Here is a 25,401-nt window from a genome sequence, read left to right as displayed (position 1 = left end):
TTTTGCATTGACTTTGTAAGTTTCATAATTTCTATTTATATAGTTGATATTGCATCATTATTTGCACTTTGTCAAATGGGGTCATCTGATATATCAAATTGAAGGTCTTAATAAACTCTACTTAAAAATGAAAATTTGAAACCCCCTTTTCATCCAAGGGAGACGGGTGGGGTCATTTAGTGCAAACATTCAAATTTCTCAGATGGTAAGGTTGTCGCATATCAAATGAAAGAACATAAAGCGAACATTTCAAATTTCAAATTGACGTCTCCCAAAAATGAGTTGGATGGGGTCATTGAGTGCAAAAAATAAATGTTCTTTTAAGGTAGGGTTGTTGTATATCAAATGAAAGGTCATTATGTGTACATTTCAAATAGCAAATTCCTGACCTTCAAAAATTAGTAAGATAGGGTTATTGAGTGCAAAAATCAAACTTTCTAGAATATGGCGTTGTCGCATATCAAATGAAAGCTCATCTACTCTATGTTACATATATAATAATTCCGATATCAAAAATGTAGGCGGATGAGGTCATTAAGTGATAAAAGTAAAAAGTTTCAGAAGGTATGCTTGTCGTATATCAAACGAAAGGTCGTACAAAGTACATTATGAAAGCATCACTTTTACAGGAAAGACCTTTCAATTGTTTTACAAACAATTGAGATACTAGTTTTTCTTTTTTTTCCTTTTTTTCTTCCAACATTTTTTTGACATGCCCGCCTCTTGTTTCTGTTGAAGTTATTAGGACCAAATATGGACCAGAGCTAGACCTCACCAAGATGTATTACTAAATGACCCTGTTAAGGATTTCATCATCCCCTTTAGGAGTTATCTTCCTTTTATTGATTTTTTTCAACATGACCCCCCCTCGTTGGTTTTAAAGATATCATGACCTTAATTGGACATAATGTAGATCTCGTAATGATGTATTACCATGTGAGGCTGATTAAGATTTCAGCGTCCCCTATGAGAGTTATATCCCCTTGAAACAATTTCTTTCTTTTGCATTTTTCACATAAAGTATAAGAGATAGAATCGATTTGAAAACGGCAACATGTACATGAACAGATGGCAATGCTAATAAACATGTACACTCGTTTTGTTATTAACCCTTATAAGGAGTTATTCCACTTGAAAAAATGTACATAATTTTAGAAAAACTGTATTTCGAGAACCAGAAGTCGTAGAGACTGGGGACCTTCACCAATAATCTTTAATTCATGTGACCTTTAATATACAATCAAGGTCAAAGGTCACTGAGTGCAAAAAAAAATTACGCTGCAATTTCAAGCTTACATATTAGTAAAACGATAAGACTTTGCTGCATACATATAGCATGTAAATTGTTCTTCTCGACGAGCTCTACATTTTATACAATAAGCCCAATAATGTCCGACCGTCTGTTCAAAAGTTACAACGGGATGATTCTGAAAAGTATAGTATTTTGTTTATATCTTTTAAAAGGTAACATATATCAACCTACTATCAACTGCAAAGATGATCAGTATTTCAAGACCTTCAATTTGAGGTCAATGTCAGGTGATGATGAAATTTCACCTTGACCTTCACAGTATACTATGACCTTGACCTTGTGATATTTGAAAGGTCAAGTAGTCCTGAGTTGAATGGTGGTAGTCCCATGTCTCCACGGCTTCCGGTTCTTAAGTTTGGTATTGCATCATATATTTGATGATTAATTGTGACCTTGGTGGACTTTGAAATTGTCCCAATTTCTTTTTCTATAGTGTTGTCCTTTAACTGCAGATCATTTACCATTTAACAGATTTGAGATATCTATTGTCGTTTTAGAGATAATGCAGTTTGAAATTTTTCGAGCGGCGGCAAGTATTTCTGAAACAACAACAGCTAACCACTTAAAATGTTTAAGAAATTGAAGAGATTGACATAGTTATATGTTTAACCAAATACCAAAAACATTCCATGGAAAAAAAACACCCAAAAATAAATTTGAAATTTTCATGTTTTGCATTGACTTTATGAGTTTCATAACTTCTATTTATATAGTTGATATTGCATCATTTTTTGCACTTTGTCAAATGGGGTCATCTGATATATCAAATTGAAGGTCTCAATAAACTCTACTTAAAAATGAAAATTTTAAACCTCTTTTTCATCCCAGGGGGAAGGGTGGGGTCATTTAGTGCAAAAATTCAAATTTCTCAGATGGTAAGGTTGTCGCATATCAAATGAAAGAACATAAAGCGTACATTTCAAATTTCAAATTGACGTCCCCCAAAAATTGGTTGGATGGGGTCATTGAGTGCAAAAAAAATAATTTCTTTTACAATAGGGTTGTTGTATATCAAATGAAAGGTCATGATGTGTACATTTGAAATATCAAATTCCCAACCTCCAAAAATTGGTTGGATGGGGTTATTAAGTGCAAATTTTAAACTTTTTATAACATGGCGTTGTCGCATATCAAATGAAAGCTCATCTTCCGTGTGTTACATATATCATACTTCCGATCTCAAAAATGTAGGCGGATGAGGTCATTAAGTGTAAAAAGCGAAAAGTTTCAGAAGGTATGCTTGTCGTATATCAAACGAAAGGTCGTACAAAGAACATTACGAAAACATCACTTTTACAGGAAAGACCTTTCAATTGTTTTACAAACAATTGAGATACTAGTTTGTTACTGTATTGTACATTATAAAGCCATTGACATTTTTTTATTTGCATTGTTTAACATTTTGTTGTGTCTAAACCTTTTAAAGCTTGCTATACGTATTACTCATAATTGAAAGCCGGACCAACTTTTGTCAGTTTATTTTCGACTTATGAGTTTGAAATTCCTTTTGGTATCCTCCGACTTTTTTTGACGACCCTTTGTTGATAATATTAACGTCATTTGGTTTGATGGGAATGGTGTCCCAGTGATTATAATACCGCATCATCTTATTTCATATACTTGGCCAAATAAAGATTTTTTTATCAACATAACTAGATATAATTAGACGCGTAACACTACAGAAAACACATTAATATAGGAATGACTTTGTATATAATGAAACAGTGACTTATTTAATAATTTGGAGGAAGATTTGACCCGGAAAAAACTCAAAGAAAACAGCGTTGTTTTTGTTGCATATTTAACAACACACCACAATGTATCTGTTAACCTGATTAAAAAAACATCAATCTTCCTTTGACGCATTACGGACTAGGGGACGCAATGTGATGCACATAAGTCAATTTATACTGAAAGGAGTGGAACCTGTATAATACCAAGTAAGTGAATGCATTGAACAACTGAAGCACAGACACCAAGAAGACAATGGGCATCATTTTGCATCTGTCTCTCTTTACAGATCCATGTGATGTTTTTGTGTTGTTGTTTTTTTAATCTAAATTAGATATAAGTTAAAGTAGTGATACATTACTGTTTTTAACAGGGGCACACGATAATTTTACTGTTGTGTCCAACCATGTCTATTTGCATGTTCAGAGGCTAAAAATATCCAGTTTGTCGTGATGAAAACCTCCGCTTGCAGCTTACTTGTCAATTGGAGCATCGGTTAGTGCGTGTAAAAGAAGATACAATAATGCTTGACCAAATGCAATAAAATGGTTTAAGTTATCTTTGGCATACGTTTTGATATATAAAGGCAACAGTAGTATTCCACTGTTCGAAACTCATAAATCGTTTGAGAAAAAAAACCAAATCCGAGTTACAAACTAAAACTGAAGGAAATGCATCAAATATAAGAGTAGAACAACAACACAACAGAAACACAACATTGAAATGAAACACACACAGAAACGAACAATGATATAGCAATGGCCATTTTCCTGACTCGGTACACGACATTAAAAAGATGGTGGGTTTAACCTGGTTTTGTGGCATGCCAAACCTCTCGTTCTTTTGGTAATATTAAATTTAATGACAACATTACATTAGAGAACTACAATACAAATAAATGGAAGAACATATAGGCAAAATGAACACACGAATAACAAAAGGTACCAGGTTTAAAGTTTATTACGCCAGACGTGTGTTTCGTTCACACAAGACTAACTAGTGTCGCTCAGATGAAGGTTTTAAAGCCAAAACAAGTACAAAGTTTAAGAACACTGAAGACCAAAAGTTCCAACAATGTGCCCAGGACGGCTAGGGGTTTCTGCCTGGGATAAGAATATCCTTATATTTAGAATGATTCATACTTTTGCAAACAGTAACTTTTATAGAAATGACAATGACGATAAGCACGTTATTGTGTCAATACCGTGTAATCAACAAGTCCACACTAATAAACAGCTTTTCTATAAAAGCATAACAGTTAAGTTATATAAAATGTATATCCATAGACTAGACAGGTAAATACTATTAAAAACACAAATTGTTTTATTATATTTAACAATAGTATTTCGAGACGCTATTTATATATGATGAATCATTTGCATATATTTCCTTAGATATAATTTTTGTTGATAGTAAGATAATATCAACCAGAACACAAAGTATTAAAAAAAATCCGATGACTGGGGTTGTTCGTATAGATGGGGTTCTTAAGTTGTGAAAAGGTTGTCTATTAGGATAAATTTTTCAAATTTGAGTAGCGTGAAACTGTGATTTCTTTATTTCTCTCCAATAAGATTCATATGTATGGAAAACTTGAAAGGTAAAACAAGGTTGGACGCGTTGCTGTATACCTCTTCTTATCATAAAAAGCTTATAAACATATAAGATGAATATTATTATAACTAACCTTTTTTCTGACAATCCCTTCATTTCTTAATTTTAATCGTTCCGTTATTAAAGAAAGTAGAGGAAATTTTATGACAAGACCCGTCTAACTTGTAATTCCCGTCAAACTTTTTTAATTAAAGCAAATTATATATCTCCGCCCTGTTTGGATCTCATTTGAAAGCATTGCAGAATTTTTTAACGTTTTATGTCAAATGACCTCTAGAAGGGAGTTGTCTCATTGGTACTCATCATACCGTATATATCTTTTCATGGTGACAAACTACATAATGAAAACGGATACGTAACATAAAACAACTTAAACCAGCACGTAAAAATACACAGCCGACTTAGCTAAAGCCTCAACACACAAAGTGACGTCACATTTGAATTTCCAAAAATATTTAATCAAATTTCCATAAAATTGAAAACAGAAAATAATAAAATTGGTCGTCTCAATGGTGTTTTTTTTGTTGGTAAATATCAAAACGAAAAATTTGAATAAAAAGTTCGTAATCGTCAATTGTCTAATCGCTATGTTGGTATCCAGTCACAATGTTGATGTTTTATTGGTTTCATTTTGTTTTGGTTCATTCTTCATTATCGAAGGTCTCGCTTTGACTTTGATACCAAGAACAGCATACACATGCTTTAATTTTGCTTTGATATTTTGGAGTGTTTGTTAATGCTTGGCAAGTCAACATCTTTTATTTATTAGTTATGATAAATTATAAAACATATGCTCAGTTTTGCTCAGCAATTTCAACAATGCTCCTGCTGAATGGTTACAATCTGTTGAGAGACTACAAATATGAATGTTAGGCAATCAACATATGTTGTTTACCATGCAATATTGGTAAACTCATATCTTGTCCTGTTTATTACTTTTCTATGTCTGTTTCCTCCGTTTACAAAACTATCAAATAACGGTCCAATACCAGTCTAATCTGTTCCAACCGTATTCATGTTGAAAATATTTTTGTGCCTTTACTGAAACCCGATGATTTCACCTGTTTTCTATTTTTTTATATGTCCTTTTTATGTTCCAAATGACGGTAAATCATGAATCAAATATATGAATTGGTATTTTATACTACAACTTCTCGTTCCCTATAATTCCCTATGGTACGTTATCAATGCACGAAGTCAATGGTTCGCAATATTACTGTTAACAAGCCATTTGTTTTTGATTTTTTTCCTTTATTTTCTCTTTTACAATATATTGTAAATTAGTAAGATAAAGTTCCAGTTCCAAATATGTGAACATATTAAAGGTATAAAGGATGTAGCAGTATTGTCAATCAGACAACTCGATCTCTATTTGTAAACAATAAGTTGTACAATTGTATACAGTCGGAAACCCGGTTGAAATAGGACAAAAGAATCGAAGCTCTTTGTTAGAGAAGGCAATAAATGCTTACTGTAATGTTTACTATAGTGACAATTTTTTTTTAAATTAGTATAAACAAACAAAATTACAAGTTTCTTCTTAATTACGAAGTGTTTTATTTTTAAAACACCATTTGCATAAGTTTTCAATTTATCTAGTACATAGTTAAGCAGAATAGCTTGATAATAAGTCGACGACATGGCTTTCTTTAAAGTTGGATGTAGAAAATGCATAACCTCCGATTTTTTTTTTAAATTACCACGGTGGGGAAACATATCAATCTACTAGTTCACTAATGTTCGTGTCTCCCATTCCATTATGTGACCCAAGAAAAAAAATCAAAAAAATGGGTAACATTTGTATCGAAAAGATAAAATCGAGTGCACCTATTTATGTTAGGGCGTGTTTGAGTTGAAAACTTTGTCTTGATATCGTACAAAGCAAGAATATTTCATACATCGTCTCGCTTCAGATTCTATCATTATAATATATCAAAGCTACAGGTTGACGTTATAACATAAAAAAATCACAGTACTAACAGATGAAAATATATGGGTCAAGTGAAATACCAATCTAATGAATCACAAAATAAGACTAGGTGTGTTCGAATAGCTATATTTGTATTGAAAGTACTTGACGACAGTCTTTCAAGTTGGATGATGAAAATGCATATCTTCGAAAAATCATATTTTTAGTGTGTGTGATAACTAGGGTCTATTGTCTTCAACCACTAAACAAATCTAGTCTGCCCCTCCACGAAATATTTAATTAGATTTTTTTTAAATGTTTATGATTTTCGAAAATTCCACCTGACAACCGATCAGACAATAGTTTTAAGTTGAATCAATGCAGACAAGATAATTAAAAGATGCTCATTAGCTAGTTGATACTTTTGTCTATTAAAATACAACTGACATATAAGGATCGTAATGGTGCAATGTGGAAAAATTTATCGGTTTTCAAATGCAAAATTGGCAGCGCATCATCCCTACAATAGTACGATTGTGGAAATGAACTGGCGTAATGGGGAGATAATGTTGACGAAGTAGAAACCTGACTGTATTATTATAATAATATTAAGTCGTGGTAGCAACAGTTTTATTTATGTATGTCATAATAGTTATCAAAGGTATCAGACTTGTAATTTGAAAAGTCAGACGCGCCTTTAACTACATAAGACTCATTAGTGACTTTCAGACCATAAACATATAACATGCATAATACAGTATACAAATATTAATGCAGTTTCAAAATATACATGTAAGGTCATTAAATGTTTTAGCTGTGAGAAGTAAAAATAAATTTACAAATTATCAACTTGGGACGATTGATACAAATAGCTCTGACAATAAAAATTACCGTGTTCTAACCATTCTATTCGACAATTAAATTTAGATTGAGACAATAACTATATGCACTGGGCAAGATTACCTCGAAATCCAATTAAGGGAAATTTTTGACCGTGTGTCATTTCTCAAAATTACAAGTAGTGTACCTTGCGCTATATTGACGTATATGGCGGAATACATTCAGACACAAATGCATGTGATTGAAAACTCTTTCAAACTTAATATCTTTTAAATCAGCAGTCAAAACTACAAACTGCGATGTGAATTAACGATTACTTGTATACGTGCTGGTTTTTTTTCAAGCATTTCTTTAAAGCAATACGAATCACACCAATTGTCCTATAACATACACACATGAACAGCAGTCTTTTCTACGGTAACATCTATCGATTTCATAACTTGAATGTGTAGTATGATTGTGTAACGAAAACAACCATTAATGAATTTCGAGTCTCAAGCGTAGGACAACTCGTACATTCCTGTTTCAAATTGGACAATGTTTTGTTAATTGTTTTTACTGTTGAAATTAGTTGTCATGGTAAAATAGATAAGTATTCACCTTGAGCGATGTATTATTGTTGACCATCTGAGAGTCTTTTTTTTTTTGCGAACCCGTCTTCAGCTGAATGTGTGATTACTGTATCGTATTACTTCACAGGCCACAAGGGACTTCAAAAATAAAAGCAAAACATGTGTTTTGGTGTCTTTCAAAACACATATAGTATACATAATTAATTGCAGGATAAAGACAATATCTGACAAGTCAAGTTCAGTGTTTATTCTAAAATCAATTGACAATTCTACATATGCATAGACTCCTAGTATTAGTAATTGCATTTGAAGATTTTACTTACACGTTTTGGTGACTTTTGTTAGAAAACAATAGTAGACGGATGAAAATAAAAATGAAAAAAAAAATTGACAGAGGGAATATCTTGAATTCAATTGAATGTTCTTTTTTCAAAGGCAGTTTTTCTTTACCGACACTATCGGAAGTATTCGTACTGCATTCAATATGCAATATAAGTGATATATGCCTATTCTTTATTTTTATAATTTTCAATAACTGTCATAGGTTCAGGAAGGATAGTTCGCAAACTGAAATTTTTTAAACCTGTATTTTCAAACATATGGCTGTTCAAAACTATGATCTTTTTGAAGCAGTGGTTGTCGATGGCTACTGTCCATATCTAATCGATATTCGTTTATCAGTCTCAGGCAGTATTCTTTTCTCTTAATGTTTTATATTTTGAATTCCGAAGTCTTTTAAAATTAAGCTTATTCAACAGTTACGTTTCCTTTATCAATTCGAACTGATGACACAGGCCCAGCTGGGGAGATATATATCGACTACCGGTATATAATTAAAAAGAATACACTCTGATGTTCAGCAATATTTCTTATTAATTCAAAGTCGCTAAACCATGATCTAGTGGGCAGCACCTGAAAATGTTCGACACACATGGTGGGTCTTGTATAGTATTATTTGTCTGTTTGTCTTTTTCTTTTTTAGCCATCCCGTTGTCAGTTTTTTTCCCGATCTATGAGTGTGAATGTCATTTTGGTACCTTTCACCCCTGTTTTAAAACTACACTTAACATCTATTCTTAATTTTGAGATTCAGATTGCACTTTTTTTCGAGTTTGAGCTTTATCACTGTGTAGCATTATCACCTGATCTATGTACCTCTAACGCAGTGGAAAAACAAAAGTGAAGTAAGTTAGGTCAAATTCTACTTATTTCTTTAATATTCTACGTTTTGCTGACAATTCAATTTTTTTTAACCCGATAGGGTGGTATGTATTCAACGAAGTACAATATATGTGACGAGGTTCGACTTGTTAAACGCACATTCATCCTTCAACTATATGCAGTCAATAAACGCATATAGTTATACCAATCAGCCTTTTACCATATTCAAGCTTGAACATGGTGTATTTTGAAATAAACTTGTTAACACGGAGATATTAATAAATATATGCGGATAAACTGTACTGTAAGCGCCAAATTGTTGTTTTCTGCATGTACGAGGATAAGAATAGGAATATATCACTATCAATGTTTCTTTGCTTCGAGTTAACCTATATTAGGTGGTTATGCAAAAAAGTGATCATGACTTTAAAACATGAGATTGAGAGACAGCCTAGCTATTCCATGCATCTTTATGATATTTCTCGATTACGACAAAATATTCTACTTTAAAGTAATGATGGCATGTTCTATTCGACAAACATTGTCTTATGATTAACAGCACGAAACTTTGTTCATCTATTGTTTAAAAGGAAAATAATACTGAATGAAGGAAAGTGCTTTTAATTTTAGATGAAATTATTGCGTAATTAGAAGATTGAATGTTTTAATATACAAAAGCAGAGTGTTACAAAATTAATTCTTTGTTTGCACTATTAACATAGTGAGTAATGCATATTTTTTTTAATTTTTAAATACACGTCGGGTGCTGTTTGGCAAAATATAAATGCATGGCAAATAAACATAAGGATGTAAAAGAGGGACGAAAGATACCAAAGGGACAGTCAAACTCATAAATCCAAAACAAACTGACAACGCAATGGCTAAAAATGAAAAAAGAAAGACAGAAAAACAATAGTACACATGACACAACATACAAAACTAAAGAATAAACAACACGAACCCCACCAAAAACTAGGGGTGATCTCAGGTGCTCCGGAAGGGTAAGCAGATCCTGCTCCACATGCAGCACCCGTCGTGTTGCTTATGTGATTACAAATCCGGTAAATAGTCTAATTCGGTAGGTCAAATTCATGAAAGAGAAGGGGATTGTAGTTACGGCGTAAGGAACATATCCGATATCATTTAGGAAACGGTTATTCCATAACGGTCAACCAACTCGTGATGGCGTCCGTAATATTTACGAAGGGATGATTTCAACTTCACCATTTGGAACTCTTGGTTTAATACCTTCCTTGTGAGCAGTAACCCTCTATCAAGAAAATCATGATAGGAAATGCAAGCACGAGAATATCGTATAATGTGCCAAAGATTAATCATAATAAAATTCGATTAATACTAGTTACTGTATGCAATCAGTACAAAAGAGGGAAGACAACCCCCATGCTTTATATTCATTGAAAGTCTATTCTTGTTGCTATTCTGTAAGCTAAAACATATACATGTAAGATTTAAAATAGAATAGAATAAAAAATATGTTATTTTCCAAACAAAGGACCACACTGAGAGTTTTTTTTTTAAAATAAGGATTTTCTTATCCCAGGCATAGATTACCTTAGCCGTATTTGGCACAACTTTTTGGAATTTTTGATCCCCAATGCTCTTCATCTATGTACTTGTTTGGGTTTATAAATAATTTTGATTTGAGCATCACTGAGGAGTCTTGTGAAGACGAAACGCGCGTCTGGCGTACCTTTGATAACTAATTAAGCACATTGCATAAAAAAAACATAAGAATAGAAATAACTGTAGAGACATAAAAGAATACAATACCGTTTTACAATAAAGTTCTGTTTTCTACTAATTACGTCATAAATCTGATTGCTTTAATTTGAAAAAAAGTACTTGCAAGAGGCCATATCACTAGAATTATTATATGTATTCATTTATTATGAAGACAACAGTACATTCTATCTCTAGAAAGGTAAAAATATATATATATCCATCTTCATATTTGTGTATGTGCTTTTGATTTTGTTTGTTTCCTATAGAAACAATTAAAGATGTATAGATATAATTCATCAGTGAGAGACAGAAAAACAACTACACAAAAACCCCAATAAGGAAATAAGATACAAACCCTTTGTCTTGATCACTATATAGTAACTAAAAGGCAATAATTCTATTCGGATAATTGTCATTGTACGAATAAATTAAGTCCAATCAACTTGACACTTAGTACACATGAGTGATCTTTCTAATTTTATTTCCAAATTAGATATTTTCCCCGATTTTGAAGATGAATGACAACAATAAAAACGTTCTTTATTTGGATTTTCCACGTATTGATAGTATTATTGTCTCATGTACATTAACTCCATATTGTTCATATTTTCATTGGGTATATGACAGACTAAAAACTGCTACGAACTATAACTAAAAACAAGAATGAGTCCAAAGTACACGGATGCCCCACTTGCACTATCCTTTTCAATGTTCCATGGACCGTGAAATTGGGTGGATATCTAATTTGGCATTAAAAAAAGAAAGATTATACTATAGGGAACATGTGAACTTAGTTTCAAGTTGATTGGACTTCAATTTTATCAAAAACAACCTTGACCAAAAACTTTAACCTGAAATTGGACGGACGGACGAACGAACGGAGCCACAGACCAGAAAACATAATGCCCCTCTACTATTGTAGTTGGGGCATAATTAGAAAGCTTCAGACAGTAAAACACATTAATCTTTTCGTAACAACTGACAAATCCTTGCCAAAATGTTTTCATTTCAATCTGTTAGGTTGCAGTAAAATTGCATTTTTAGTATTAACAAACACAAAGTGAATATTTGAGAGGTTTGAAAAATCTTTGCAGTCGAAATCTTAGCCTGTAGAATAAGAAACGACAATAATCTTAAGGGAATAAATATAAAGTTAGATGGAAAAACGCACAGCCTTATAATAAGCCAGTTAGCTGATGATACTACATTGTTTCTCTGCTCTAAAGATGAAATCTCTCAGTCATTTAATATAATTGAAATATTTGGTTCTCTATCAGGACTTATTTTAAATCGAAGTAAAACTGAAGGATTAGGTTTCGGAAAATTAAAACATATTCAGGACAATTTTGAGAATATTAACTGGAGCAAAGAGACTGTTAAAAGCCTTGGCATTCACTTTGGATATAATAAATCTCAATGTATGAATTTAAACATAGAAAAACAACTTCAAAAATCTGAAAAAATTCTTAACTCATGGAAAAAAAGAAAGCTAACAATGATCGGAAAAATAACTGTCGTGAAATCTCTAGTTATACCAAATATAACATATTTAGCTTCTGTAACTGATATTGACAAAGATTCACTATTTAAGTTTAAAAAAATGATTTATGAATTCATTTGGGACCATAAAAAAGAAAAAATTAAAAGAAAAACAATTAACATGAAAAAAACTGAGGGAGGACTTGGAATGATAGATATTGACAAGTTTATTGATGCAATAAAAATTAAATGGGTAAAAAGATTAATAGAAGATGAACAGTCAAATTGGAAAATTATTCCCACATTATACTTTAATCAATATGGATCAAATTTTTTAATATTTCACATGAATCTGGATAACTTAAAATCAATAAATATCAAAAACAACAAAATCCCTAATTTTTACTTTGAAATACTTAAAACCTGGGTAAAATATGGCGGTGGTCAAACTAATAAACCAGAAAACTTTAGAACCATTAGACAACAAATTATATGGGGTAACAAATACATAAAGTTAAATGGGCACAGTTTAGTTTTTAATCATTGGATAAAAGACAACATAATCTATGTAAATGACATAATTGATGACAGAGGAAGAATATCAAAAGAAAAAATACTCAATAAGTTAAAATGTAAAGGAATTGGATTGCAGAAATAATACAAATAAGAAAAAGCATACCAAATCATTGGAAAGATATATTACAAAAACAAAACTCATTAAAAACTATTGTTAATTGTAAAAAACAACTATGTTTAAAACAAGGCGCAATTATATATGATTTACAAAAAATTAATAATAAAGATATTTATGTCATCTTATCTAATGTAAATAAAGATATTCCTATAGGGTTTACAAAATGGCGGAAAGAACTAAATATAGATAAAATTCAACCAAAAATTAAATACACATTAATTTTATTTTTAATTATTTAGAAGACAATAAATTAAAAATGGTTCGATGGAAATTATTACATTATATACTACCTGTAGGTACACATCTTTTCACATGGAAAATTAAAAACACCAATCTGTGTTCAGTGTGTGGGATACCAGATACTTATCAACACAATTTCATGGAATGTACTTATTTTAAAGTTTTTTGGAAGAAAATTTGTATTTTATTAAATAAGCTTCATATTGGTGAGCATATAGTTACTTTAAAACACTTAGTAGTAGGATATAAAATAGAAGAGGACTCATTAAATGATATTAATTTTCTCTTGACAGTCATCCTATTCACTCTACACAAATGCAATTGTATTTCAAATAATAAAATAAATCAAGTTAATGTTTATGAAATATTTAAACAAGAATTTAAATACAGATATCATCTGATGGAGTATAGAAATAAAACAATAAGTAAGATGCTTAAAAATATTCAAAATTATATGTAATTGAAATGTAAACAATTGTGTGGTGTGATAATCAATAGCTATGCTAGATTTTATGTTGTACATGTATGTTGTAGTTTTTGGTTTTTCATTTTTTGTATGTATAAACAAACCAAACAAGACACTTTATTTAATGTAATATATAAAACTAAAATGATTATAATTCAACACTGATTTGTTAAATTTACACCGAATATCATCAAGTAATATATTGTGTGTATGTTCACTTTGTTGGTATCAAATCACATGTTAAAATCCTTATTCTTTCTATTATATTTCCAGAAACATCTAATCTTTTAAACTTTAGATACATTTATTTTGTTTCTATGACAAAATCGTTAACGAATAGTAAATAACACTTACCAAACAAGTTTTATCTAATCCAAAAATTTATTTTCACAAAAAACATGTGCTTCCTTTTGCACTAGCTTTCGGACAATGATTTGTAACTAATCCAGCACAAAAGGTCAAGTACAATAACTGGGTCAAAGATGTAAACACGGGACGATGAACACAAATTCGGAAGGCAAAATGATGTTCCGTAAACACGTGATTTATACTATGAAATTTTATTGTTAATATGTATACACTGTATTTAAAAGAATGTGTATGTGATATATATAATTAACACTTTAATACTTTACTGAACTTTTCCCTGGAAATTCAGTAACTAATTACAGGGATACTCGGGCTAACGCTGTAATCCGAGTAAATTGTTAAAGCAGCAGATATATAATAAAAGATATTTACTTTGAAAAAAAAAAAAAAAAAAAAAAAAAGAAAAATCACTTTCAGTTATTGCAAAATACATATAAAAACTCCCTAGATCGTTTACCTTTAAAGTAAATTTATCTTTGTTATATATATTTTTTCATATGATTATGATGAAAACCGTATATATATAATGATCCAAATAAAATATGGAATTACTATTTTGAGAGAGAAAAAGGGCAACTTATAAACAATTTCCTATTTTAGTTGTAAGAAATTGGTACCTTTCTTTCATTTATAAAAATAACATGGTTTAGGAAATTCCCCAAATACGGGTCATGCATTCTGATCATAATAAAACAATGAACATTCATAGTTATGAATATTTGGCATCTTCGTTTGATATGATAATCAATAAAAAATGTTTTTATTTTCATAACTTAACATCTTTAATTTTCCCTTACCGCAGAAAAAAGAAATACAGATCCGCAGAAACTCATGTCAGAAACTTAAACCCATATCATAAAATTGACCGGCTTAGTGTCGGCTCATAATAACAAAATCACTATTTAAGGTCTTTCCCCTACGTGAGGAAAGACCTTATTGTTTTTCTAATGTTTTTAAGGTCTTTCCCCTACGTGAGGAAAGACCTTATTGTTTTTCTAATGTTTTTTTTTCTTTTTAAGGTCTTTCCCCTACGTGAGGAAAGACCTTATTGTTTTTCTAATGTTTTTTTTTCTTTTTCTTTTTCTTTTTTTTCTTCCAACATTTGTTTGACAAGGCCTCCTCCCTTTTCTGTTGAAGTTATCAAGACCAAATATGGACCATCGATAGACCTCATCATGAACTTTTACAAGATGAACTTTTGTAGGATTTCATCATCCCCTTTAGAAGTTATCATCCTTTTATTGATTTTTTTCAACATGGCCCCCCTTAAATGTTTTAAAAGATATCATGACCTTATTTGGACAATAGCTAGATCTTATCATGATGTGTTACCATATGAGGCTGCTAAGGATTTCATCATCCCTTATGAGAGTTATGTCCCCTTGAAGCAATTTCTTTCTTTTACATTTTTCTCAAAAAGTATTCAAGACAGAATCGATTTGAAAACGGTAACATGTACAAGAACAGATGGCAATGTTATTGAACATATACAATCATTTTGTTATTAACCCTTATAAGGAGTTATTCCCCTTTAAAAATTGTGAACAATTTTAGATTTTTTTTATTTTCAGAACCGGAAGTCGTAGAGACTTGCGACCTACACCAATAATCTGTAATTCATGTGACCTTCAATATGCACCCAAGGTCAAAGGTCATTGAGTGCAAAAAAAAATTACGCTGCAATTTCAAGCTTACATATTAGGAAAACGATAAGACTTTGCTGCATACATACAGTGTATAAAATGTTCCTCTCGACGAGCTCTACATTTTATATTATAAACCAAAAAATGTCCGACCGTCTGTTCAAAAGTTACAACGGGATGATTCTTAAAAGTATAGTATTTTGTGTATATCTTTTAAAAGGTAACAGATATCAACCTACTATCAACTGCAAAGATGATCAGTATTTCAAGACCTTCAATTTGAGGTCAATGTCAGGTCATGATGAAATTTCACCTTGACCTTCACAGTATACTATGACCTTGACCTTGTGATATTTGAAAGGTCAAGTGGTCCTGAGTTGAATGGTGGTAGTCCCTTGTCTCCACGGCTTCCGGTTCTTAAGTTTGATATTGCATCATATATTTGATGATTAATTGTGACCTTGGTGAACTTTAAAATTGTCCCATTTCTTTTTCTATAGTGTTGTCCTTTAACTGCAGATCATTTACCATTTAACAGATTTGAGATATCTATTGTCGTTTTAGAGATAATGCAGTTTGAAATTTTTCGAGCGGCGGCAAGTATTTCTGAAACAACAACAGCTAACCACTTAAAATGTTTAAGAAATTGAAGAGATTGACATAGTTATATGTTTAACCAAATACCAAAATCATTCCATGGAAAAAAACACCCAAAAATAAAAATTTGAAATTTTCATGTTTTGCATTGACTTTGTGAGTTTCATAACTTCTATTTATATAATTGATATTGCATCATTTTTTGCACTTTGTCAAATGGGGTCATCTGATATATCAAATTGAAGGTCTCAATAAACTCTACTTAAAAATGAAAATTTTAAACCTCTTTTTCATCCCAGGGGGAAGGGTGGGGTCATTTAGTGCAAAAATTCAAATTTCTCAGATGGTAAGGTTGTTGCATATCAAATGAAAGAACATAAAGCGTACATTTCAAATTTCAAATTGACGTCCCCCAAAAATTGGTTGGATGGGGTCATTGAGTGCAAAAAAAATAATTTCTTTTACAATAGGGTTGTTGTATATCAAATGAAAGGTCATGATGTGTACATTTGAAATATCAAATTCCAAACCTCCAAAAAATTGGTTGGATGGGGTTATTAAGTGCAAAATTAAAACTTTTTAGAACATGGCGTTGTCGCATATCAAATGAAAGCTCATCTACCATGTGTTACATATATCATACTTCCGATCTCAAAAATGTAGGCGGATGAGGTCATTAAGTGTAAAACGCGAAAAGTTTCAGAAGGTATGCTTGTCGTATATCAAACGAAAGGTCGTACAAAGAACATAACGAAAACATCACTTTTACAGGAAAGACCTTTCAATTGTTTTACAAACAATTGAGATACTAGTTTTTCCTTTTTTTCTTCCAACATTTTTTTGACATGCCCGCCTCTTGTTTTTGTTGAAGTTATTAGGACCAAATATGGACCATAGCTAGACCTCACCAAGATGTATTACCAAATGACCCTGGTAAGGATTTCATCATCCCCTTTAGGAGTTATCTTCCTTTTATTGATTTTTTTCAAGATGACCCCCCCTCGTTGGTTTTAAAGATATCATGACCTTGATTGGACATAATGTAGATCTCATAATGATGTATTACCATGTGAGGCTGATTAAGATTTCAGCGTCCCCTATGAGAGTTATATCCCCTTGAAACAATTTCTTTCTTTTGCATTTTTCACATAAAGTATAAGAGATAGAATCGATTTGAAAACGGCAACATGTACATGAACAGATGGCAGTGCTAATAAACATGTACACTCGTTTTGTTATTAACCCTTATAAGGAGTTATTCCACTTGAAAAAATGTACATAATTTTAGAAAAACTGTATTTCGAGAACCAGAAGTCGTAGAGACTGGGGACCTTCACCAATAATCTTTAATTCATGTGACCTTTAATATACAATCAAGGTCAAAGGTCACTGAGTGCAAAAAAAAATTACGCTGCAATTTCAAGCTTACATATTAGGAAAACGATAAGACTTTGCTGCCTACATACAGCGTATAAAATGTTCCTCTCGACGAGCTCTACATTTTATACAATAAGCCCAATAATGTCCGTCCGTCTGTTCAAAAGTTACAACGGGATGATTCTTAAAAGTATAGTATTTTGTGTATATCTTTTAAAAGGTAACATATATCAACCTACTATCAACTGCAAAGATGATCAGTATTTCAAGACCTTCAATTTGAGGTCAATGTCAGGTCATGATGAAATTTCACCTTGACCTTCACAGTATACTATGACCTTGACCTTGTGATATTTGAAAGGTCAAGTGGTCCTGAGTTGAATGGTGGTAGTCCCATGTCTCCACGGCTTCCGGTTCTTAAGTTTGGTATTGCATCATATATTTGATGATTAATTGTGACCTTAGTGAACTTTGAAATTGTCCCATTTTTTTTTTCTATAGTGTTGACCTTTAACTGCAGATCATTTACCATTTAACAGATTTGAGATATCTATTGTCGTTGTAGAGATAATGCAGTTTGAAATTTTTCGAGCGGCGGCAAGTATTTCTGAAACAACAACAGCTAACCACTTAAAATGTTTAAGAAATTGAAGAGATTGACATAGTTATATGTTTAACCAAATACCAAAAACATTCCATGGAAAAAAAACACAAAAAAATAAATTTGAAATTTTCATGTTTTGCATTGACTTTGTGAGTTTCATAACTTCTATTTATATAGTTGATATTGCATCATTTTTTGCACTTTGTCAAATGGGGTCATCTGATATATCAAATTGAAGGTCTCAATAAACTCTACTTAAAAATGAAAATTTTAAACCTCTTTTTCATCCCAGGTGGAAGGGTGGGGTCATTTAGTGCAAACATTCAAATTTCTCAGATGGTAAGGTTGTCGCATATCAAATGAAAGAACATAAAGCGTAAATTTCAAATTTCAAATTGACGTCCCCCAAAAATTGGTTGGATGGGGTCATTGAGTGCAAAAAAATTAATTTCTTTTACAATAGGGTTGTTGTATATCAAATGAAAGGTCATGATGTGTACATTTGGAATATCAAATTCCCAACCTCCAAAAATTGGTTGGATGGGGTTATTAAGTGCAAAATTTAAACTTTTTAGAACATGGCGTTGTCGCATATCAAATGAAAGCTCATCTACCATGTGTTACATATATCATACTTCCGATCTCAAAAATGTAGGCGGATGAGGTCATTAAGTGTAAAAAGCGAAAAGTTTCAGAAGGTATGCTTGTCGTATATCAAACGAAAGGTCGTACAAAGAACATAACGAAAACATCACTTTTACAGGAAAGAGATACTAGTTTTTTCTTTTTTAAGGTCTTTCCCCTACATGGGAAAGACCTTATTGTTTTTCTAATGTTTTTAAGGTCTTTCCTCTCCGCGAGGAAAGACCTTATTGTTTTTCTAATGTTTTTTTTTTTTCTTTTTTTTCTTTTTTTTCTTCCAACATTTGTTTGACAAGGCCTCATCCCCTTTCTGTTGAAGTTATCAATACCAAATATGGATCATTGATAGACCTCATCATGAACTTTTACCAGATGAACTTTTGTAGGATTTCATCATCCCCTATAGAAGTTATCTCCCTTTTATTGATTTTTTTCAACATGGCCCCCCTTAAATGTTTTAAAAGATATCATGACCTTATTTGGACAAAATTTAGATCTCATCATGATGTGTTACCATATGAGGCTGCTAAGGATTTCATCATTCCCTATGAGAGTTACGTCCCCTTGAAGCAATTTCTTTCTTTTACATTTTTATCAAAAAGTATTCAAGATAGATTCGATTTGAAAACGGCAACATGTACAAGACCAAATGGCAATGATAATAAACATATACAATCATTTAGTTGTTAACCCTTATAAGGAGATATTTCCCTTGAAAAAATATACACAATTTTTGAAAAATTGTATCTCGAGAACCGGAAGTCGTAAAGACTTGGGACCTACACCAATAATCTTAAGTTCATGTGACCTTTAATTTGCACCCAAGGTCAAAGGTCACCAAGTGCAAAAAAAAATTACGCTGCAATTTCAAGCTTGCATATTAAGAAAACGATAAGAGTTTGCTGCATACTTACAGTGTATAAAATGTTCCTCTCGACGAGCTCTACATTTTATACACTGAGCTCAAAAGATTCCGACTGTCTGTTCAAAAGTTACGACGGGATGATTCTTAAAAGTATAGTATTGTGTGTATATCTTTTTAAAGGTAACAGATATCAACCTACTATAAACAGCAAAGATGATCAGTAGTTCAAGACCTTCAATTTGAGGTCAATGTCAGGTCATGATGCAATTTCACCTTGACCTTCACATTATACTATGACCTTGACCTTGTGACATTTGAAAGGTCAAGTGGTCTTGAGTTGAATGGTGATAGTCCCATGTCTCTACGACTTCCGGTTCTCAAGTTTTGTATTGCATCATATATTTGATGATTAATTGTGACCTTGGTGAACTTTGAAATTGTCCACATTCTTTTTCTATAATGTTGTCCTTCAACTGTAGATCATTTATCATTTAACAGATTTGAGATATCTATTGTCGTTTTAGAGATAATGCAGTTTGAAGTTTTGCGAGCGGAGGCATGTATTTCTGAATCATCAAGAGCTTACCACGAAAAATGTTTTAGAAATTGAAGAGGTGGACATAGTTATGTGTTTGACCAAATACCAAAAACTTTCCATGGAAAAAAACACCAAAAAATCAATTTGAAATTTTCATGTTTTGCATTGACTTTGTAAGTTTCATAACTTCTATTTATATAGTTGATATTGCATCATTATTTGCACTTTGTCAAATGGGGTCATCTGATATATCAAATTGAAGGTCTTAATAAACTCTACTTAAAAAATGAAAATTTTAACCCCCCTTTTCATCCCAGGGGGAAGGGTGGGGTCATTTAGTGCAAACATTCAAATTTCTCAAATGGTAAGGTTGTCGCATATCAAATGAAAGAACATAAAGCGTACATTTCAAATTTCAAATTGACGTCCCCCAAAAATTGGTTGGATGGGGTCATTGAGTGCAAAAAATAAATTTTCTTTTACGATAGGGTTGTTGTATATCAAATGAAAGGTCATGATGTATACATTTGAAATATCAAATTCCCAACCTCCAAAAATTGGTTGGATGAGGTTATTAAGTGCAACAATCAAACTTTTTAAAACATGGCGTTGTCGCATATCAAATGAAAGCTCATCTACCCTGTGTTACATATATCATACTTCCGATCTAAAAAATGTAGGCGGATGAGGTCATTAAGTGTAAAAAGCGAAAAGTTACAGAAGGTATGCTTGTCGTATATCGAACGAAAGGTCGTACAAAGAACATTACGAAAACATCACTTTTACAGGAAAGACCTTTCAATTGTTTTACAGGTCTTTCCTCTCCGCGAGGAAAGACCTTATTGTTTTTCTAATGTTTTTTTTTTTTCTTTTTTTTCTTTTTTTTCTTCCAACATTTGTTTGACAAGGCCTCATCCCCTTTCTGTTGAAGTTATCAATACCAAATATGGATCATTGATAGACCTCATCATGAACTTTTACCAGATGAACTTTTGTAGGATTTCATCATCCCCTATAGAAGTTATCTCCCTTTTATTGATTTTTTTCAACATGGCCCCCCTTAAATGTTTTAAAAGATATCATGACCTTATTTGGACAAAATTTAGATCTCATCATGATGTGTTACCATATGAGGCTGCTAAGGATTTCATCATTCCCTATGAGAGTTACGTCCCCTTGAAGCAATTTCTTTCTTTTACATTTTTATCAAAAAGTATTCAAGATAGATTCGATTTGAAAACGGCAACATGTACAAGACCAAATGGCAATGATAATAAACATATACAATCATTTAGTTGTTAACCCTTATAAGGAGATATTTCCCTTGAAAAAATATACACAATTTTTGAAAAATTGTATCTCGAGAACCGGAAGTCGTAAAGACTTGGGACCTACACCAATAATCTTAAGTTCATGTGACCTTTAATTTGCACCCAAGGTCAAAGGTCACCAAGTGCAAAAAAAAATTACGCTGCAATTTCAAGCTTGCATATTAAGAAAACGATAAGAGTTTGCTGCATACTTACAGTGTATAAAATGTTCCTCTCGACGAGCTCTACATTTTATACACTGAGCTCAAAAGATTCCGACTGTCTGTTCAAAAGTTACGACGGGATGATTCTTAAAAGTATAGTATTGTGTGTATATCTTTTTAAAGGTAACAGATATCAACCTACTATAAACAGCAAAGATGATCAGTAGTTCAAGACCTTCAATTTGAGGTCAATGTCAGGTCATGATGCAATTTCACCTTGACCTTCACATTATACTATGACCTTGACCTTGTGACATTTGAAAGGTCAAGTGGTCTTGAGTTGAATGGTGATAGTCCCATGTCTCTACGACTTCCGGTTCTCAAGTTTTGTATTGCATCATATATTTGATGATTAATTGTGACCTTGGTGAACTTTGAAATTGTCCACATTCTTTTTCTATAATGTTGTCCTTCAACTGTAGATCATTTATCATTTAACAGATTTGAGATATCTATTGTCGTTTTAGAGATAATGCAGTTTGAAGTTTTGCGAGCGGAGGCATGTATTTCTGAATCATCAAGAGCTTACCACGAAAAATGTTTTAGAAATTGAAGAGGTGGACATAGTTATGTGTTTGACCAAATACCAAAAACTTTCCATGGAAAAAAACACCAAAAAATCAATTTGAAATTTTCATGTTTTGCATTGACTTTGTAAGTTTCATAACTTCTATTTATATAGTTGATATTGCATCATTATTTGCACTTTGTCAAATGGGGTCATCTGATATATCAAATTGAAGGTCTTAATAAACTCTACTTAAAAAATGAAAATTTTAACCCCCCTTTTCATCCCAGGGGGAAGGGTGGGGTCATTTAGTGCAAACATTCAAATTTCTCAAATGGTAAGGTTGTCGCATATCAAATGAAAGAACATAAAGCGTACATTTCAAATTTCAAATTGACGTCCCCCAAAAATTGGTTGGATGGGGTCATTGAGTGCAAAAAATAAATTTTCTTTTACGATAGGGTTGTTGTATATCAAATGAAAGGTCATGATGTATACATTTGAAATATCAAATTCCCAACCTCCAAAAATTGGTTGGATGAGGTTATTAAGTGCAACAATCAAACTTTTTAAAACATGGCGTTGTCGCATATCAAATGAAAGCTCATCTACCCTGTGTTACATATATCATACTTCCGATCTAAAAAATGTAGGCGGATGAGGTCATTAAGTGTAAAAAGCGAAAAGTTACAGAAGGTATGCTTGTCGTATATCGAACGAAAGGTCGTACAAAGAACATTACGAAAACATCACTTTTACAGGAAAGACCTTTCAATTGTTTTACAAACAATTGAGATACTAGTTAAGGTCTTTCCTCTCCGCGAGGAAAGACCTTATTGTTTTTCTAATGTTTTTTTTTTTTCTTTTTTTTTTTTTTTTTCTTCCAACATTTTTTTGACATGCCTGCCCCTTCTTTCTGTTATAGTTACCAAGACCAAATATGGACCATTGATAGACCTCATCATGCAGTTTTACCAAATGACCCTGTTAAGGATTTCATCATCCTCTTTAGAAGTTATCTCCCTTTTATTGATTTTTTTCAACACGGCACCTCCTTGTTGTTTTTAAAAATATCATGACATTATTTGGACAATAGGTAGATCTCATCATGATTTATTACCATATGAGATTGAATAGGATTTTATTGTCCCCTATGAGAGTTATATCCCCTTGAAACAATTTCTTTCCTTTGCATTTTTCTCAAAAAGTATAAGAGATAGAATTGATTTGAAAACGGCAACATGTACAGGAACAGATGGCAATGTTTATGAACATATACAATCATTTTGTTATTAACCCTTATAAGGAGTTATTCCCCTTGAAAAATTGTGTACAATTTTAGAAAAAATGTATTTCCAGAACCGGAAGTCGTAGAGACTTGGGACCTTCACCAATAATCTTTAATTCATGTGACCTTTAATATGCATCAAAGGTCAAAGGTCACAGAGTGCAAAATAAAATTACGCTGCAATTTCAAGCTTACATATTAGGAAAACAATAAGACTTTGCTGCATACATACAGCGTATAAAATGTTCCTCTCGACGAGCTCTACATTTTATATGATAAGTCCAAAAATGTCCGACTGTCTGTTCAAAAGTTACAACGGGATGATTCTTAAAAGTATATTATTTTGTGTATATCTTTTTAAAGGTAACAGATATCAACCTACTATAAACTGCAAAGATGATCAGTAATTCAAGACCTTCAATTTGAGGTCAATGTCAGGTCATGATGAAATTTCACCTTGACCTTCACAGTATACTATGACCTTGACCTTGTGATATTTGAAAGGTCAAGTAGTCCTGAGTTGAATAGTGGTAGTCCCATGTCTCTACGACTTCCGGTTCTTAAGTTTGGTATTGCATCATATATTTGATGATTAATTGTGACCTTGGTGAACTTTGACAATGTCCCAATTCTTTTCCTATAATGTTGTCCTTTAACTGTAGATCATTTATCATTTAACAGATTTGAGATATCTATTGTCGTTTTAGAGATAATGCAATTTGAAGTTTTGCGAGCGGTAGCATGTATTTCTGAATCAACAACAGCTTACCACTTAAAATGTTTTAGAAATTGAAGAAGTTAACATAGTTATATCTTTGACCAAATACCAAAAACATTCCATTGAAAAAAACACCAAAAAAATCATTTCGAAATTTTCATGTTTTGCATTGACTTTGTAAGTTTCATAACTTCTATTTATATAATTGATATTGCATCATTTTTTGCACTTTGTCAAATGGGGTCATCTGATATATCAAATTGAAGGTCTCAATAAACTCTACTTAAAAACGAAAATTTTAAACCTCTTTTTCATCCCAGGTGGAAGGGTGGGGTCATTTAGTGCAAAAATTCAAATTTCTTAGATGGTAAGGTTGTCGCATATCAAATGAAAGAACATAAAGCGTACATTTCAAATTTCAAATTGACGTCTCTCAAAAATTTGTTAGATGGGGTCATTGAGTGCAAAAAATAAATTTTCTTTACGATAGGTTTGTTGTATATCAAATGAAAGGTCATGATGTGAACATTTGAAATATCGAATTCCCAACCTTCAAAAATTGGTTGGATGGGGTTATTAAGTGCAATAATCAAACTTTTTAGAACACGGCGTTGTCGCATATCAAATGACAACTCATCAACCCTGTGTTACATATATCATACTTCCGATCTCAAAAATGAAGGCGAATGAGGTCATTAAGAGTAAAAAGCGAAAAGTTTCAGAAGGTATGCTTGTCGTATATCAAACGAAAGGTCGTACAAAGTACATTACGAAAACATCACTTTTACAGGAAAGACCTTTCAATTGTTTTACAAACAATTGAGATACTAGTTAAGGTCTTTCCTCTCCGTGAGGAAAGACCTTATTGTTTTTCTAATGTTTTTAAGGTCTTTCCCCTACATGGGAAAGACCTTATTGTTTTTCTAATGTTTTTTTTTCTTTTTTTTCTTCCAGCAT

Source organism: Mytilus trossulus, chromosome 10 (genome assembly GCF_036588685.1).
Source record: "Mytilus trossulus isolate FHL-02 chromosome 10, PNRI_Mtr1.1.1.hap1, whole genome shotgun sequence".
Classification (NCBI taxonomy): domain Eukaryota; kingdom Metazoa; phylum Mollusca; class Bivalvia; order Mytilida; family Mytilidae; genus Mytilus; species Mytilus trossulus.
Note: the sequence above shows the minus strand (reverse complement) of the source record.